This window comes from Nomascus leucogenys, chromosome 21 (genome assembly GCF_006542625.1).
Source record: "Nomascus leucogenys isolate Asia chromosome 21, Asia_NLE_v1, whole genome shotgun sequence".
Taxonomy (NCBI): Eukaryota; Metazoa; Chordata; class Mammalia; order Primates; family Hylobatidae; genus Nomascus; species Nomascus leucogenys.
In genome coordinates, this window is record NC_044401.1 from 60128521 (window position 1) to 60146039 (window position 17519).

Below are 17519 nucleotides of genomic sequence, written 5' to 3' on the forward strand. Positions count from 1 at the left end.
AATAAGGCAACAACTGTGCTCCTAAGGGCCTCATTGTTTGGTGGGGAGTCAATTAAACAGACTCCTGAAGCACAGTAATGAGCGCTATTATAGAGATAAACTGCTATATAGCTTTTCATCTACACATACATGCACATACATCTATACTCACATATGCATGTACACATACTATTTTTTTCTTTTTTAAAATTTTATTTATTTATTTTTGAGACACAGTCTCGCTCTGTTGTCCAGGCTGGAGTGCAGTGGCAAAGTCTCGGCTTTCTGCAACCTCCACCTCCTGAGTTCAAGTGATTCTCCTGCCCCAGCCTCCTGACTAGCTGGGATTACAGGCACACGTCACCATGCCTGGCTAATTTTTGTATTTTTAGTACAGACGGGGTTTCACCATGTTGGTCAGGCTGGTCTTGAACTCCTGACCTCATGATCCGCCTGCCTTGGCCTCCCAAAGTGCTGGGACTACAGGTGTGAGCCACCACGTCCAGTCTTATTTTATTTTATTTCTGAGACAGGGTCTCGCTCTGTCACCCAGGTTGGAGTGCAGTGGCACAATCATGGCTCACTGCAACTTCTCCTTCCTGGGCTCAAGCAATCCTCCCACCTCAGCTTCTTAAGTACTTGGGACCGCAGTCAAGTGCCACCATGTCAAGCTAATTTTTGTATTTTTTGGTAGAAATAGGGTTAGTTTCACCATGTTGCCACGAGGCTGGTCTCAAACTCCTGATCTCAAGCAATGTGCCCGCATTGGCCTCCCAAAGTGTTGGGATTACAGGCATGAGCCACCGTGCCTGGCCTCTTGGCATTATTTTGACTGGGATGGAACTCAGGGGAAAATTCTTTGGTGCTAGAATGTTCTAAATATCTTGATTTGGGCGATTACATTATACTTGATATTTATGTTTATGGTATTAAATTAGACCTCAATAAACATTTTTAAAAGATAAGTTACACATGCTTCTGCTCTCTTGAATATTATAAAATCATTAAAAGTACAGCATGTTAAAATTAACTACAATAGAAGGCAAAATATGTTCAAAGTGATAGACTTAAGGGAAAGTATGGCTAAGGAGATCTTGGAGGTGAAATCAGCTCCTCATCCGCCACCTACGTGAACTTGGGCCATTGCTTTGTTTCTGTAAGCCTCATTTCCCTGCTCTATAAAATGAGTCATGGTGCTTGCCAGCCAGGAGTGTAGTGAGGATGAAATGGAATCCCTTATGGAAGGCACTTAGCATAGTGCTTGGCATACAGCAGAGTTGAGCAAGTTTCAGCTCCTATTATAATTATTCCTAAAAACCCTAACTCCATGGTGAGTATGAATCCTCACAGCCACAGTAGTCCACAAGCCTCAAGTGAGCCTTTCTTCTTTTTATTTTTAATTTTAATTTTTTTTTTGAGGCAGGGCCTTCTATGTTGCTCATGCTGCTCTCCAACTCCTGAGCTCAAGGGATCCTCCCGCCTCAGCTTCCCAAAGTGCTGGGGTTACAGGCATGAGCCATGGCACCCTGCCATAAGTGAGCCTTTCTTTATTTTTTCCGTAGGTCAACTTAATCTCTGATTGAGCTCTTTTTCTGCTGTGTGGCAGAAAATAATATTTTTTCTTTTTGAGACAGAGTCTCTCTGTTGCCCAGGCTGGAGTGCAGTGGCACCATCTCAGCCCACTGAAACCTCCACCTCCCTGCAACCTCCACCTCGCTGCAACCTCCTTCTACCTGAGGCAGAAGAAACAATTCTTCTGCCTCAGTCTCTCAAGTAGCTGGGATTATAGGCACCCACCACCACGACCGGCTAATTTTTGTATTTTTAGTAGAGATGGGTTTCACCATGTTGACCAGGCTGGTCTTGAACTCCTAACCTCAAGTGATCTACCCGCCTTGGCCTTCCAGTGAGCCACTGCACCTGGCAGAAAATAAAATTTTGTTCTAGATTTTCTCAATCACTTCAGGCTTAAGCTCAGTCACTTCAGTGTTTCTGCTCCCCAGAGGCGGTTTAGGTTGTGCCGTGGAACTGGGGAAGTGGTTGGTCCTTGCTGACAACTGATGTGCTGTCACTCATTCCGTAGAACCCTGTCCTGAAAGGATCTCAGCAATGTCACCGCTTCAGGTTGGCACTTACCAAGAGCAACGGGTCACCCCACGCTACAGCCATCTTTTGGATGCATGATCACCACACCGAAAGATGTAGGCATGTTTAAGCTTGGCAGGAGCTAAATGCTGTCTTCATTTAAAATAGACAATAGACATTGTAAAATCTTAAGGAAATGCTAGATCCTGCAAAACAGCTCTTAGTGTTCACCCATGGGAGACACTTCAGTGATCTATATCCTAAATTGCTGCTTTACCACCTGCTTCTCACCACTAATCTCTCGCTAGTTGCCCAGTGATTCCATCCACCAAAACCAGTTACCAAGAAGGTGACGCATAGACATTTTAATAAATTGAAAGCTGGATTCGCGCATCACTAAACACTTTCTTTTTCTGCATAAGAGAATCAAAAAAGTGAGTGGTGCAAGGTGAATGTGGGAGGTAAGGAGAAAAGATGATAATGATAACAGCAATAAAAGTTAAATTCATAATATACTAGGCACTGTACTAAGAAGTTTTCATTCATTAGCTCATTTAATCCTCACAATGACCAAATAAGGTAGTACAATAATCATCTCCACTTTATAGATGAAAGTATAGGGGTTTTTTTTTTTTAAACAGAGTCTCACTCTGTCACCATTGGAGTGCAATGGTGTGATCTCAGCTCACTGCAACCTCCGCCTCCTGGGCTCAAGCGATTCTCCTGCCTCAGCCTCCCAAGTATCTGGGATTACAGGCACGTGCCAGCATGCCCAGCTAATGTTTTTGTATTTTCAGTAAAGACAGGGTTTCACCGTGTTGGCCAGGCTGGTCTGGAGCTCTTGACCACACGTGATCCACCCACCTTGGCCTCCCGAAGTGCTGGGATTATAGGCGTGAGCCACCATGCCCGGCAAGTATAGAGGATTTTATGTGAGCATGAAACACACTCGGCTCCTGTTTAAGCTACCTTTATTTTGGGTCTCTGTATCTCACAGCCAAATCTAAACTATCTGACACAGTAATATGACATCTTGTTTTTACTAGCTAGACCTATTTTCTTCTGTATCTTGTCTTGTTTTTGTTAGCTAGATTCATGTCTTCTCCTTTATCGTCATTATGATGCCCTTGTTGCTCCATATGCGTCCAACAGGTGTACACCAATCATGGAAAAAGCACACTCAGTTGGGATTTTTAAAAAAAAACTTAAAAGAAGACTGTTTTTTAGAGCATTTTGAGGTGCACAGCAAAATTGAGTGGAAAGTACAGAGAGTTCCCATATATCCCCTGCCCCCCTATGCACGGCCTCCACCACCATCAAGCAGAGTAGTACCTTTGCTACAATCAATGAACCATCATTAATACATCATTTTCAATCAAAGTCCATAGTTTATATTAGGGGAAACTCTTTGTGATATACATTCTATGGGTTTTGGCAAATATATCGTGCCATGTATCCACCAATATAATGTCATACAGAATCATTTCACCGCCCTAAAATCCCCTGTGCTCCACCTATTCATTCCCCCCTTCCCTCAAACCCCTGGCAACTACTGATCGTTTTACTGTCTCTATTGTTTTGCCTTTTCTAGAATGCCATATAGTTAGTATCATCAGCTAGGACTTTTTTTTTTTTTTTGAGACGGAATGTCGCTCTGTTACTCAGGCTGGGGTGCGGTGGTGCAAACTCGGCTCACTGCAACCTCCACCTCCCAGGTTCAAGCGATTCTCCTGCCTCAGCCTCCCAAGTAGCTGGGATTACAGGCATGTGCCACCATGCCCAGCTAATTTTTGTATTTTTAGTAGAGACAGGATTTTGCCATGTTGCCCAGGCTGGTCTCCAACTCCTGACCTCAAGTAATTGGCCCGCCTCAGCCTCCCAAAGTGCTGGGAGTATAGGCGAGAGCCACCTCGCCTCGCCACCAGCTAGGCTTTTTAAAGAGACTTTAATAAATAACTATTTACAGAAGTGTGGGCAGGCCTAAAAGAAGCAACCAGGGATGCCTAGGCACCCAGGGACTAGTAAGTAGAGAAGCCATCACTACCCCCAGGCCCCCAGGCCAGAAGATGTAACCAGAATCTGGTTAAGAGTTAGTTCTATGCAGAGGATCCATCCCATGGAGGCTAAAGTCACAGAGGGTTGCAGCCACTGCCCAATCCCGGCCAAGTCATGGCAGATGCAGGAGGAAGAAATAACCAGACCCATCTCTTTCCAAGCTTCAGCCTCCTGCTGGTGCCTACCGTTGGCCAACCAGAATCCAGTCCCTAGAGATCAGCCTCCCAGGGTGCAAAGCAGGCTGGAGTGCAACTTCCCAGGCTCAAGCAATCTTCCCACCTCAGCCTCCCAAATAGCTGGGACAATAGGCCTGTGCCACCATACCTGGGTAAGTATTTTATTTTTATTTTTGTAGAAATGAAGACTCACTACAGAAATAGCAGTCATTGCCCAGGCTATCTTGAACTTCTGGGCTCAAGAAATCCTCCCACCTCAGCTTCTCAAAGTGGTGGATTACAGACATGAGCCACCACGCCCGGCTAGCACTAAAAATTTAGTTCACGTTATGAACCCAACTATTTGGCAAAGGAAGAAGTATGTTTCTATTAAAAAAAATGTGGCCTCCATTTTTAATCAGTTACTAGTATGAAGACACTTTGCAGTAAATGTACATTTCAGTGTTTACATTGAAAGCACAAGCCAGTTAGCCTGTTCCCCCGCTCTGTTGGTTGTTTTTGTTTGTTTGTTTATTTGTTTGTTTTGAGACAGAGTCTTGCTCTGTCGCCCAGGCTGGAGTGCAGTGGCACAATCTTGGCTCACTGCGACCTCCACCTCCCCAGGTTCAAGTGATTCTCCTGTCTCAGCCCCCTGAGTAGCTGGCATTACAAGTACCCGCCGCCACGCCCAGCTAATTTTTGTATTTTCAGTAGAGACAGGGTTTCACCATGTTGGTCAGCTGGTCTCGAACTCCTGACTTCATGATCCTCCCTCCTTGGCCTCCCAAAGTGCTGGGATTACAGGTGTAAGCCACTACGTCCGGCCTCTCGTGCTCTGTTTATCAAGAGTTAAATGTGTCTCTATGTGAAGATAGACTGCAAGCCTCTATGACTTTTCTGCTGGTTCTCATATTTAGAAGAAGAACCAAAATTAGCAAAAAGGAGCAGGCAACTACCATGTAACAAAGAGATTTTGTTTGTTTTGCATTTGGGAAACAGACCAGAAGTGACAGTGAGGCAGTAGGGATGGGGGAATTGTCTTTCTCAGAATATGCCTGTCATATGGCAAGATCTCAGACTCTTAGAGATGAAAAAGACCTTTAAAGAAACACACACACATGCCCAAGTCCTATGTTTCTCAAGCCCTTTTAGCTGTGAAACACCTTGTTTGCATACTTACGAACACATTTTCTTTTTCTTTTAAGAGACAGTGTCTCTCTCTCTGTCACCCACCCAGGCCAAGGAGCAGTGGCACCATCATAGCTCACAGCAGCCTCAAACTCTTGGGCTCAAGAGATCCTCCCACCTCAGCCTCCACAGGTAAGTGTGTGCCACCACACCCAGATAATTTTTTTTTTTAATTTTTATAGAGACAGGGTAATGATTTATTGCTTAGGCTGGTCTTGAACTCCTGGCTTCAAGCAGTCCTCCCACCTCATCCTCCCAAAGTGCTGGGGTTACAGGCATGAACCACCATGCCCAGTCTAGAAGAACGTTAATAGTTCCCATTTATTAAGTACATGACTACGTGCCTGGTATTGTGCTTCGTACTTTACCTGGATTATCGCATTTCATCTGGACCACAATTTTATAAGAGAGCTGTTCTTATTTCTTCCATTTTACAGAGGAAGATACAAGAGGTCAGAGAGATGGCGCAAGGTCATATTGCCAGTGACTGTGGGAGACAGGATTTGAACTCAGGCTTCCTGACCCCTCAACCTGTGTCTCCACTTTCAGATAAAAGGCAAATTGCTTTGTTAAAGCAGAGGGTAGATCCCCAGAATCCTGGTCACTCTCTCCTTGACCATGTCCTTGTTCGTGGCCACCAGGGGTACAGTCTGAAAACCCATTCAGTCCAACATTTCATGTGATAACCTAATTGATTAAACTGATTAATTCAATAAATAGAAGAACAATCACACAGTTCTCAAACACTACCCATCTCTTATTTTTCTCTTTTCCTCGATATAATTGGACACCGTTCTTCATAGCTATTATCAATACACACATGTAATTTCATCTTGGGCTCTTTTTAACATAAGTCTCTATTTTCTGTAAACATTTCATGTATAAACCCAGACATTAAACTTACCAATTTTAGCAACTGCTTATTATGTTAACGGAGCACTTGATGAGAATTTCCTAACCTGTATTCCATGAAAGCCTACCTCCAGGTGATATGAATAAGTATCTGCAAAAAAAAAGGGTTTTATACATTTTTACATTTATATTATACATTATATACATATATATTTATAATAAATTTGGGGAACAATACACGTACTTTTCTCACAGTTACTCCCTTTCAGTACCCCCACCAACATGCACATTAGAATATTAGAAACACTGAGAAGTCACACAAGAAAGCAACTGGCATAAACAGGCTTAGCAAACTGATCTGATGGTGAAATCTTTTCGGAGACACCCTCGCTGAGCAGATTTACCGCCCGATAGACTCCAGTTGATGGCATGACACCCTACGCCAGGTTTGCTGGATCCTTTCTCCACGCATGCAAGTGCCCTTACTTTACAGATGAGGAAGCTAACACTCAAGTCACCCAGCCAGCTGGCAGCACTGGTTAGGACCATAACTCAGGTCTCCTAACTTTTGCAGAAATCCATATGACAACATTGCCTTGGCTCTTGCAGGTTGACACATGCTCTGATATTTCACAGTTTCTGAAGAGCACAACGCCCAGTTCATGATGGATGGCTCGGGTCACATGGTAACTTGGCAGCTTGGGATAAAACTTTCAGTCTCCCCTTAGGTCCTGTAGCAAACCCAAAACGGCTTCTCAAAAGGTGAATAGGTAGTGCTCTGTAGAGGAGGACACAGCTTTGCTCCCAAATCCTGAGGTTCTATGCTGATCCACCCCTACCAGCAGCTCCAAACAGCATGTCTCAGCCACAGATACTTCAAGCTGCCTCCTGTCTTTTGGGTTATAGGGCTCAGGCAGGGAGCAGCTTTCACAGCAACCTGATCCTGTTGTAACCTTCTCATATTCTATGCCCTTCATTAAAAAAGGCCACTGTCAGTGGGTTAGGAATGAAGATCTAGGCTCAGGGAAGGAGCCACAACCAATGTGCAATGGGGCAGGGAAGAAGGCAGGTGTAAATATCAGTTATGACCATGTGACCAATTGCAGAAACTAGGTCTGTTGTAGTTATGGGCATTTCTTCTTTCTTTGTCATGGAGGCCGATGCAGAAGGATCACTTGAGTCTGGGAAATCAAAGCTTCAGTGAGCTATGATCTCGCCACTGCACTCCAGCCTGGGTGACAGAGCAAGACACCACCCCCCATCCACCTCTCATAAAAAAAGGTGCTAATATGATTTAACCTTATATTTCAGTATTTAAGTCACAGGATATCAAAAGGGCAGTGCAGCTCAACTAGAAAAGGAATGAATATCACCTAAAGACAGTTAAGGAGATTTGGGGTCCCTCACTGGGGAGAAAGTTAACATGTTTACAGGTGCATGAGAGGTCATCATATTATGTTTTGACCCACAGTATTTCTCATTGTTGAGGTGCCAGCCATCAAACAAATACTGAGTATAAAATGGGAAAGAGATTCAGGGGAGTCTGGTCCAGCCAGTCTGCCTATGAATTCAGAAATAATACTGTATTTGTCCATGCACAAAGTTCAGCATCCTTTTAAAGCAAGTGTGCCAACAAGGGTGAAGGAAATTGATGCCTGTGTATTAGAGGATGAATAACCATACGCCACGGGGGGGAACTCATGTTCTCTTAGTCTTCTCAGAACTTGCAAGCTGCAGAGACTTTTTGTTGATACTAAGAGATGGGTTAGTGTGTGGGGGGATTCTGAGAAGAAATGGTTTTTGGTGCCAGGTGACTCATTTTTCAACAACTTCCACATTCAGCAGATGGTGATAATGCTAGCACTTAGCGATGGGGCTGAGTAAATCAGGACGGCATGTTTCCACACTTCTCAGATGCTTATTTCTAAACATTATGTAAAAACCACGTCTTCGAGCACTTCTCTCAGCATGAAGGGATGGAGCCTAGGCGAGGTTTCTGCCCTTGGAGTTCATCTTGCCCTCCTATTGGAAAGTTACCATGGGCCACACTATGGGAACATAAAGAAAAGGTGACAGACACTCTCACTTTTCAGGCACCGCAAACATCAGGCCGCAGAGTATATCGACCACACTGCCACAGACATTGTCTGTCTTCATCATTTCTCACAAGAGTATGGCCATATTGAAAGGACCTTCAACGCCGGGCGCAATGGCTCACGCCTGTAATCCCAGCACTTTGGGAGGCCAAGGCGGGAGGATCACCTGAGCTTAGGAGCTCAAGACCAGCCTGACCAACATGGAGAAACCCCGTTTCTACTAAAAAAAATACAAAATTAGCCAGGAGTGGTGGTGCATGCCTGTAATCCCAGCTACTCGGGAGGCTGAGGCAGGAGAATTGCTTGAACCCGATTGGCGGAGGTTGTGGTGAGCCGAGATCACACCGTTGCACTCCAGCCTGAGCAATAAGAGCGAAACTCTGTCTCAAAAAAAAAAAAAAAAAAAGAAAAAGAAAAAGAAAAAAGAAAAAAAGAAAGAAAGGAACTTCAAGGCTTCAACAGAGTCCCATGTATTCCAAAACAATTAAATTATGGAACCTTAGCATTTATGGAATAGAAGACACTTAAGGTCATTGAGGCTGGGGCAGAGATAACTAACTTTTCACCAAATATTTTGCACACCCTCTTCCACGGTATACAGTTGATGCTGATGAGTAGCTGCCTAGGGAAAAAACACATTTCCCAGTCCACGTACATCTGTGCAACGCCACAGGACCAGTGCTGGCCCATGAAATGTGAGGAGAAAGGGATGTGTGTCACTTCTAGGCCAAGGCAGTTAAAAAGAGAATGTACCTTTCTTCTGGATGCGAAGGTCTCCAAGGCCCTAAAGGATGGCAGAGCCGTAAGATGAGACAAGCCTGGGTCCCAGAATCACCACATGGAGGAAACCCAACAGGAACACCATCAGATTGCAACATGAGTAAAAAATACATTTGTACTGTGTTAAAGACACTAAAATTGGGAGGTTAATTATTATATTAGCTAGCATTTTCTTTATTAATACAAAGACCAATCTGCCTCAGTCTGCTGTTTAAATTATCCCATCTCCTTCCCATTCCCCTCCCTCAATATACTGTTTAAATTCTCTTTATAACTCTTCATAGGGAGATTAGTAGAAATATCTGAGACAGTTTGTATAATGGTCAAGAAGACCGACGTTCGTGTCAGGGAGACTAGGGCTTGAATTTCATTGTCAGCATGAAACTAACAAAGCGCTCTTGGGAGAGTCATTTAACTTCTCTGAGCCTTGATTTCTTCATCTGTAAAATGGGCATAATAGTAGTACTTATGTCAAAAAGCTATTGAGAGTAGTAAGGAACTCAACCATATAAGGCACTAAGTATTCAAGAAATGGAGGCTTCTGTTCTTATTGGCATCATCTTACAGGGGCTCATCCAACATATGACGGTGGTAATATTAAGGAAGTTGATTTGTCAGGCTTTGTGGTAATATGAAGGAGATTGATCTGTGTGGCTTTGTTGTAATTAGGTCACTTTCCAGAGGGCCAAAGGAACTTATGGATACAGATGGCTTTCCTAATTAGGTACCAGAACCCTGGAAAACAATGTGGAGTGGTAGAATTGGAAATGTAGGTCCTTGCAGACTCTGGCACCAGGAACACAGAGAGAATAAGCATCAAAATCCCTGGGCATAACACATCTTAGCAGTACCCAGGTCCTTCGGTGGCAAGGAGATGGGAGCAGTTGTTTTCAAGATGTACAGGCGAGGTCACGTGGGATGTGAGTGAATCGGGGACTCTCAACACAGGGTGGTTCTCTTACTGGGTCTTGGGAAATGGGACCCTCTCCTGTGGTCTCTCAGGTAACCCAAGACTGGCATAGAGAAGAGAAGTCACCAGGAGAAGTCTCAGGAGGAACGCTGCTGAGAGCACAGGACAGAGATGGTGGAGAACCAGACAGGGGGCCTGCAGGATCTACGGCAGCTTCCTGCCTGCCATTCCTACACCTGCTCCTCCAGCTCCACCGTGGGGCCCCCTGCACGGAAGTCCTGGGGCCCCCTCCCTTTCTCCTCTTAACAGAACTCCAGGGTCTCAAGCTGACTTTCTGCTGACCCCTCTGTCACCCCACTGCTTCATTTAGCATCAGGAATCTGGAAGACGACTCTCCTTTTGCCCAGATGTGGAGAATTGAAAAAGGAAAAACAGATGTTTGGCCCAAAACTGCTCCAAAGATGCAAACAGCCTAATTTCTCCTGCTCTCGTGGACAGCAATGGGGAGAGTGACAACTCAGACCCTGTTCCCGTGCCCAGTTTCCAATATTCTTTCAGCCAAGCCATCGAAGCAGCCTTCATGAAGCAGACCCAGCAGCTACTTCCGACCCCCTCTCTGAAGAAAAAGGAGAGGAAAGAAAAACACGGACACAGCAGCTCCTGTTCTGCACCTCAGGCGTCCACACCAAGTGGCACAGCTGACTTGGCTGCCGTGTCCATCGGGTTTTCTCTTTTCTGTGCTTTTATTTTCCTGCTGTAATTTTTAAGTATTTGCATTTTTAATAGTGATGTTGCATACATATATAGTGATCAGATCAGGCTAATTAGCATATCCATCATCCCAAAACTTTATCATTTCTTTATGCTGGGAACATTCAATGTCTTTTTTTTTGAGACAGAGTTTTGCTCTTGTCACCCAGGCTGGAATGCAATGGTGCAATCTGGGCTCATTGCAACGTCCGCCTCCCAGGTTCGAGCGATTCTCCTGCCTCAGCCTCCTGAGTAGCTGGGACTACAGGCACCCACAACCATTCCCAACTAATTTTTGTATTTTTAGTAGAGATGGGGTTTCACCATGTTGGCCAGGCTGGTCTCAAACTCCTGACATCAAGTAATCTGCCCTCCTTGGCCTCCCAAGGTGCTGGAATTACAAGCGTGAGCCACCGCACCTGGCCCTGTTAATATATTACATAGTTTCAAATAGCTAGAAGAAGGATATTGAGGCCGAGTGCAGTGGCTCACATCTGTAATCCCAGCACTTTGGGAGGCCAAGGTGGGCAGATCACAGGGGTTCAGAAGTTCAAGACCAGCCTGGCCAACAGAAGAGCGAGACTCCATCTCAAAAAAAAAATGAAAGAAAGAAAGAAGAAAGAAAGAAAGAAAGAATTATGTAATATATTAACTATAGTCATCCTACAGTGGCATAGAACTCTAGAGCTTATTCCTCCTATGTAGCTGTAACTTTGTATCCTTAAACAAATCTCTCCTTATTCTTCTGTTCCCCCGACCCTTTAAGTATTTGAATTTAAACAGATTACCTCAGGAACCAGGAAAATTTCAAATACAATGTACTTTCCAGATTCCTGTGTTTACAACAAAATAAAGTGTTGACACTGACAGAAAAAGGAAGGAAGCACCCTTCAGGGTAAATAATTTTTCAAAAAATCTGTAAAGATGGGCCTCACTGTTTCCCAGGCTAGTGTTAAATTCCTAGCCTCAAGTGGTCCTCCCACCTCAGCCTCCCAAGGTGCTGGGTGTACAGGTGTGAGCCACTATGCCCAGCTAGGAGTAAAGAATTCATCTTGTGTTTATATTGTATGCTGATTTTCCGCACCCCCAAGACGGATCACCTTGAAGAAAATGAGGTCATGAGTGAGTATATAAGTGACTCTTTCTCCCAAAACACACAGCTGAGGCAGCCCTTCCAGCTTTGGACATTTCTATTGAACATTTTCCTTTTTATTAAGTCAAATCTATCTCCCTGTTTTTCTCCACCCTGCCTTGGGTCCACATAGAGCAAGTCTAGTCTTTCTTTCACTTGTAGAAGTCCACAATGAAGGCCTGCTCCATGGAAAGACAGAGGGCAAGGGTGGTCCTTGTTGAGGATGCGTTTCTCCATGGGGAGCTTTCTGCTTTGGGCAATAAGAGGCAATTTCTTCTATGGTTGTATTTGAGGGATACTCAAGGGCCCTCAGCCCCAAGTTTTCCTTTCAAACTCCAATATTGGCCTCACTCTTCGAGGGTAACCTTGCTCTCATTTAATGTTCCCGTGTGCAGAGCAGAGGTTTGAGGGAATGGGACTCAGTATAGATATTGTTTGGGGTCAGAGCATGAGACTTGATCCAGTCCATGCAGGAGTGCAGCAAGAGAGCACCAGGGGGAGTGAAGAAGCAGTTAGGAGGGAGCAAACCGTGGGGCTTCCAATGAGTACCCCAACCATGCTCGAGAGGCTAACATCAATCAGTGCAGAGACACAACTACCCATTCTCCACGGTGGGACAGGAATGGGAAGCCCCGAAATACCTCCCCCGTCCCGACATGTATTACTCAGCCTGGCTTTCCCTGATACTTCCTGTCTTTGTCTGTTCTCCTGTTTTCTAATGTGCTCCCTCTAACAGGTATTCCAGATGGTGGTGCAGATGAGAGGAAAGATTCGGGAGAAAAGAAAAGAGATGACATGGGATATTTACTCTGGAACTTGAACCCTCAAAGTCTGGTTCCTCAGCTTTCTACTCATATCCTCCCCAGGTGACCGATGTTGCTTGCCCATCTCCCATCCCTTTTCCCTTATTTTATTTTATTTTTTTAAGAGACAGGGTCTTGCTCTGTCACCCAGGCACACAATCATGTCTCACTGCAGCCTCAACATCCCACCTCAGCCTCCTGAGTGGCTGGGACTACATGCGTGTACCACTATGCTTGGCTAATTTTGTTAAAATTTTTTTGTAAAGACAGGGCCTTGCTATGTTGCCCAGGCTGATCTCAAACTCCTGAGCTCAAGAAATCCTCATGCCTTAGCCTCCCAAGGTGCTAGGATTACAAGTGTGAACCACCATGCCAGCCCCATTTTCCCTTCTCACAGTAACAGTTTTCTTCTGTTAAGCCACCCCTCTCAGCCCATGTGGTTCATTTGAGATGGACTGCACAGAATTTATCATTCCAGAGATGAACAAAAGACCAAGACCTGGCGACTTGGAGTCAGTGGTTGGATTAGGGATGGAAATGTGATGGGAATCATGCCAATGAGATTCCACTCTGGGCTTTTGCTGGAACCATTGTGTTTTTCCAGCACATTTTTTGCTGGAAAAATGGGTGGGGTTTGCTAAGCAAATAGGAGGTAAATCTGGAGCTGCTGATAGCCATGGAGTGCCTGCCTGAGTATGAGTCCAACACCGAGGGAAGAAGGACCAAGAGATGGAGAAAGATAGGCTTTGGCTGTGAAGTTGTTTGCCTCTACCCCAGTGCTCTCAACATTTTTTTTTTTTTTTTTTTTGAGATGGAGTCTTGCTCCCGTCACACAGGCTGGAGTACAGTGGCACGATCTCAGCTCACTGCAACCTCCACCTCCCAGGTTCAAGCAGTTCTCCTTCCTCAGCCTCCCGAGTATCTGGGATTACAGGCGTGTGCCACCACGCCTGGTTAATTTTTGCATTTTTAGTAGAGACCGGGTTTCATCATGTTGGTCAGGCTGGTCTCAAACTCCTGACCTCAGGTGATCCACCTGTCTTGGCCTCCCGAAGTGCTAGAGTACAGGCGTGTAATCCACTGCGCCCAACCAACCTTTTTGGTCTCTGGAACCCTCTGCACTTTTAACATTTATTGATGACACCGAAGAACATTTGTTTATGTGCGTTATTTTTGTTTGTTCGTTTTTGAGACAGAGTCCCACTCTGTCACCCAGGCTGGAGTGCAGTGGTAGGATCTCAGCTCACTGCCCCCTCTGCCTCCTGGGCTCAAGCAATTTTCCTGCTTCAGCCTCCGGAGTAGCTGGGACTATAGGCATGTGCCATCACATCTGGCTAATTTTTGTATTTTTAGCAGAGACAGGGTTTTGCCATGTTGGCCAGGCTGGTCTCAAACTCTTGTCCTCAAGGGTTCTGCCCGCCTCAGCCTCCCTAAGCGCCAGGATTACAGGCATCAGCCACTGTGCCCAGCCGATATGCATTATTTTTATTGATATTTACCAATCAGAAATTAAAATTATGAAGTATTAAAAAACCACATATTAAAACTAATAAATCCATTATATGTTAATAGAAATACCATTTTATGAAAAATAACTGTATTTCTAAAACAGTTATATTTAGGGAATAGTGTTTTGCTGTTTTACATTTCTTCAATTCTCTTGCAATGTCTGACTTATTTGAAGATAGCTGAATTCTCATGTATGTTTCTGCATTAATATATTGCCATATGTTGTTTTGGTTACAGTCTGTGAAGAAAACCCAGCCTCACAGAGATATGTATATTTGGAAAAGAGAGAGGTATTTTAATAGACTTCTCAGCAAGTTGTGTATATTCTTTTTTGATACTACCACAAAACTTAACAAGTGATAGTTACTTAAAGGCTTGTTACAATGTGAAATCAGAAACTATAAACATGAGCTTTTCATATTCTGTACACTCATGAGAGAGTAAGAAGGATAAAAGGCAAGATATCTTTATATGAATGTGAAAACTCTTTTGATCTTCTGGATCCCCTGAAAGAGTTTCAAGCACCTCTAAGGGTCTCTGGACCACTCTTTGAGAACCACCACTCCACCCTAATTCTCATCAACTCCGGTCCTCTCTCTGCACATTTTTCTCACTAATTTAGTTATTTGTCAACTCCTCTTATGTTTGTTCTCAACATTTTTCATCTATCTATCTATCTATCTATCTATCTATCTATCTATCTATCATTATCTATCTATCTATCTATCTATCTATCTATCTATCTGAGACAAAGTGTGGCTCTATTGCCCAGGCTGAAGTGCAGTAGCACAATCCAAGCCCACTGCAACCTCCACCTCCCAGGCTCAAGCCATCCACCTCAGCCTCCCGAGTAGCGGCGACTACAGGTGCACATTACCACGCCTGGCTAATTTTTGCATTTTTTATAGATACTGGATTCCTCTCCGTTTCTGAGGCTGGTCTCGAACTCCTGAGCTCAAGCAATCTGCCCACCTTGGCCTTCCAAAGTACTGGGGTTACAGGCGTGAGCCACCACGCCCATTTAAAGAAAGATCTGATTTGGCGCATTCAGCCACTATTCAATAAGAAAATCCCTATTAGTTACTCAATAAATACTATTAGGTGCTCCCTGTGTTCCAGGCATGGTGCTAGGAGTTAGGACTACAGCAAATCTTCACATAACATCATGTCATTTAATATCTTTTCGTTATTATGTTGGTGAGAAAAGAAATTTCGGAGCCACTGTCTGTGTGGAGTTTGCATGTTCCTTCCATGTCATGGGGTTTCTCCAGGTCTTCCAGTCCTCCCACACCCCAAAGCTGTGCACATGGGGTGGACTGGCATGTCTACATTGTCCCAGTCCGAGTGAGTGAGGGTGTGTGAGAGAGTGCACTCTGCTATGGGATGGCATCCTGTCCAGGGTTGTTCCTGCCTGGCACCCCAAGCTGCTGCCGCACCCCAAGCCTGGCACCCCAGGCTCCAGCCACTCACCACCGTGATTGGAACAAACAGACAAATAATGATCTTAATCTTGTATTTTTATTAATCTTCCTCAGATGTATGTGTAGCTCATGTTTATTTTCCTATTAGGAGCATTTGGGGTCTTTATTTAGAAGTTTGATGATTTGTTTGCTTGTTTGTTTTGGGAAGGAGTCTCACTCTGTTGCCAGGCTGGAGTGCAGTGGCACAATCTTAGCTCACTGCAACTCCACCTCCCAGGTTCAAGTGATTCTCCTGTCTCAGCCTCCCGAGTAGCTGGGACTACAGGCATGCACCATCATGCCCAGCTAATTTTTGTATTTTTAGTAGAGACGGGGTTTCACCATCTTGGCCAGGATGGTCTCCATCTCTTGACCTCATGATCTGCCCACCTCGGCCTCCCAAAGTGCTGGGATTACAGTCGTGAGCCACCGCGCCCCGGTCGTTTTTTGTTTTTTTGAGGAAGAGTCTCGCTCTGTCACCCGGGCTGGAGTGCAGTGGTGCGATCTCGGCTCACTGCAACCTCTGCCTGCCGACTTCAAGCGATTCTTCTGCCTCAGCCTCCCAAGTAGCTTGGATTACAGGCGTGTGCCATCATGCCCACCTAATTTTTGTATTTTTAGTAGAGACAGGGTTTTGCCACATTGGCCACGCTGATCTTGAACTCCTGACCTCAGATGGTCTGCCCACCTCGGCCTCCCAAAGGGCTGGGATGATAGGCGTGAGCCACCAAGCCTGGCCAATGATGTTTTTGTGACCAGAAATATATCATAGGAACTTAACTCTTTTTTATATGAATTAGCCTACAGTCAAATTGGTTTTACTGTGGGTCACTTCATTTAAAGTTACAGTTTCCAAGAACTTATTGACTACGTTCTATAAGGACTTAATGTATAATGGGGAGTAAAACTGCGGCAGATCTGACTCCCAAGTGCCTGCAACCTAGTACAGTGTTAGACACGAATTAAGCGGTCGGTCATAGAGGTTTACAAATTGGGGCAAGTGCTGTGAAGGAAAACTACAAAGAGCATCAAGTCAGAGAGTGGCAAGCGATTGGTTCCTTAACGAAGTGACTTTCAGACGGAGATCAAAAGGATACATAGCTATTCGCTGGGCAAATGGAGAAGAGGCGTGAGGATGAGGAGAATGTAGATTGTTCTAGGTAGAGACCAGAGCCTGTGAAATGTCTTAGGGAAAGAAAAGCTGCCGGAGCTGGTGTGGCTAGAAAGCAAGGGCAGAGTCTGGAGAGGTGAACAGACACTCTCCATTAGACAGAGCACTTGGAAAAGGCTATCTTCTGGGCTGCTGGCTGACCTAGAGACCACTGGCTTTGAGACAGGTGCCCATCCCTAGTCTAACCAGCTGAAGCCCCAGCTGCAGGGTCCTGTGGCAGCCCATGCAAAAGGGACAACTCTGAAGGGATTGTGGGTATGGCGAGCATTCCCAGAGGAGTCATAAACTCCTCTAAAAATCCTATTCCACCGGGCTCAGTGGCTCACACCTGTAATCCCAGCACTTTGGGAGGCCAAGGCGGGCAGATCATGAGGTCAGGAGTTCGAGACCAGCCTGGCCAACATGGTGCAACCCCCGTCTCTACTGAAAATACAAAAATTAGCCGGGAGTGGTGGCGCACGCTTGTGATCCCAGCTACTTGGGAGGCTGAGGCAAGAGAATCGCTTGAACCCGGGAGGCGGAGGTTGCAGTGAGCTGAGATCATGCCACTGCGCTCCAGCCTGGGCAATAGAGTGAGATTCCGTCTCAAAAACA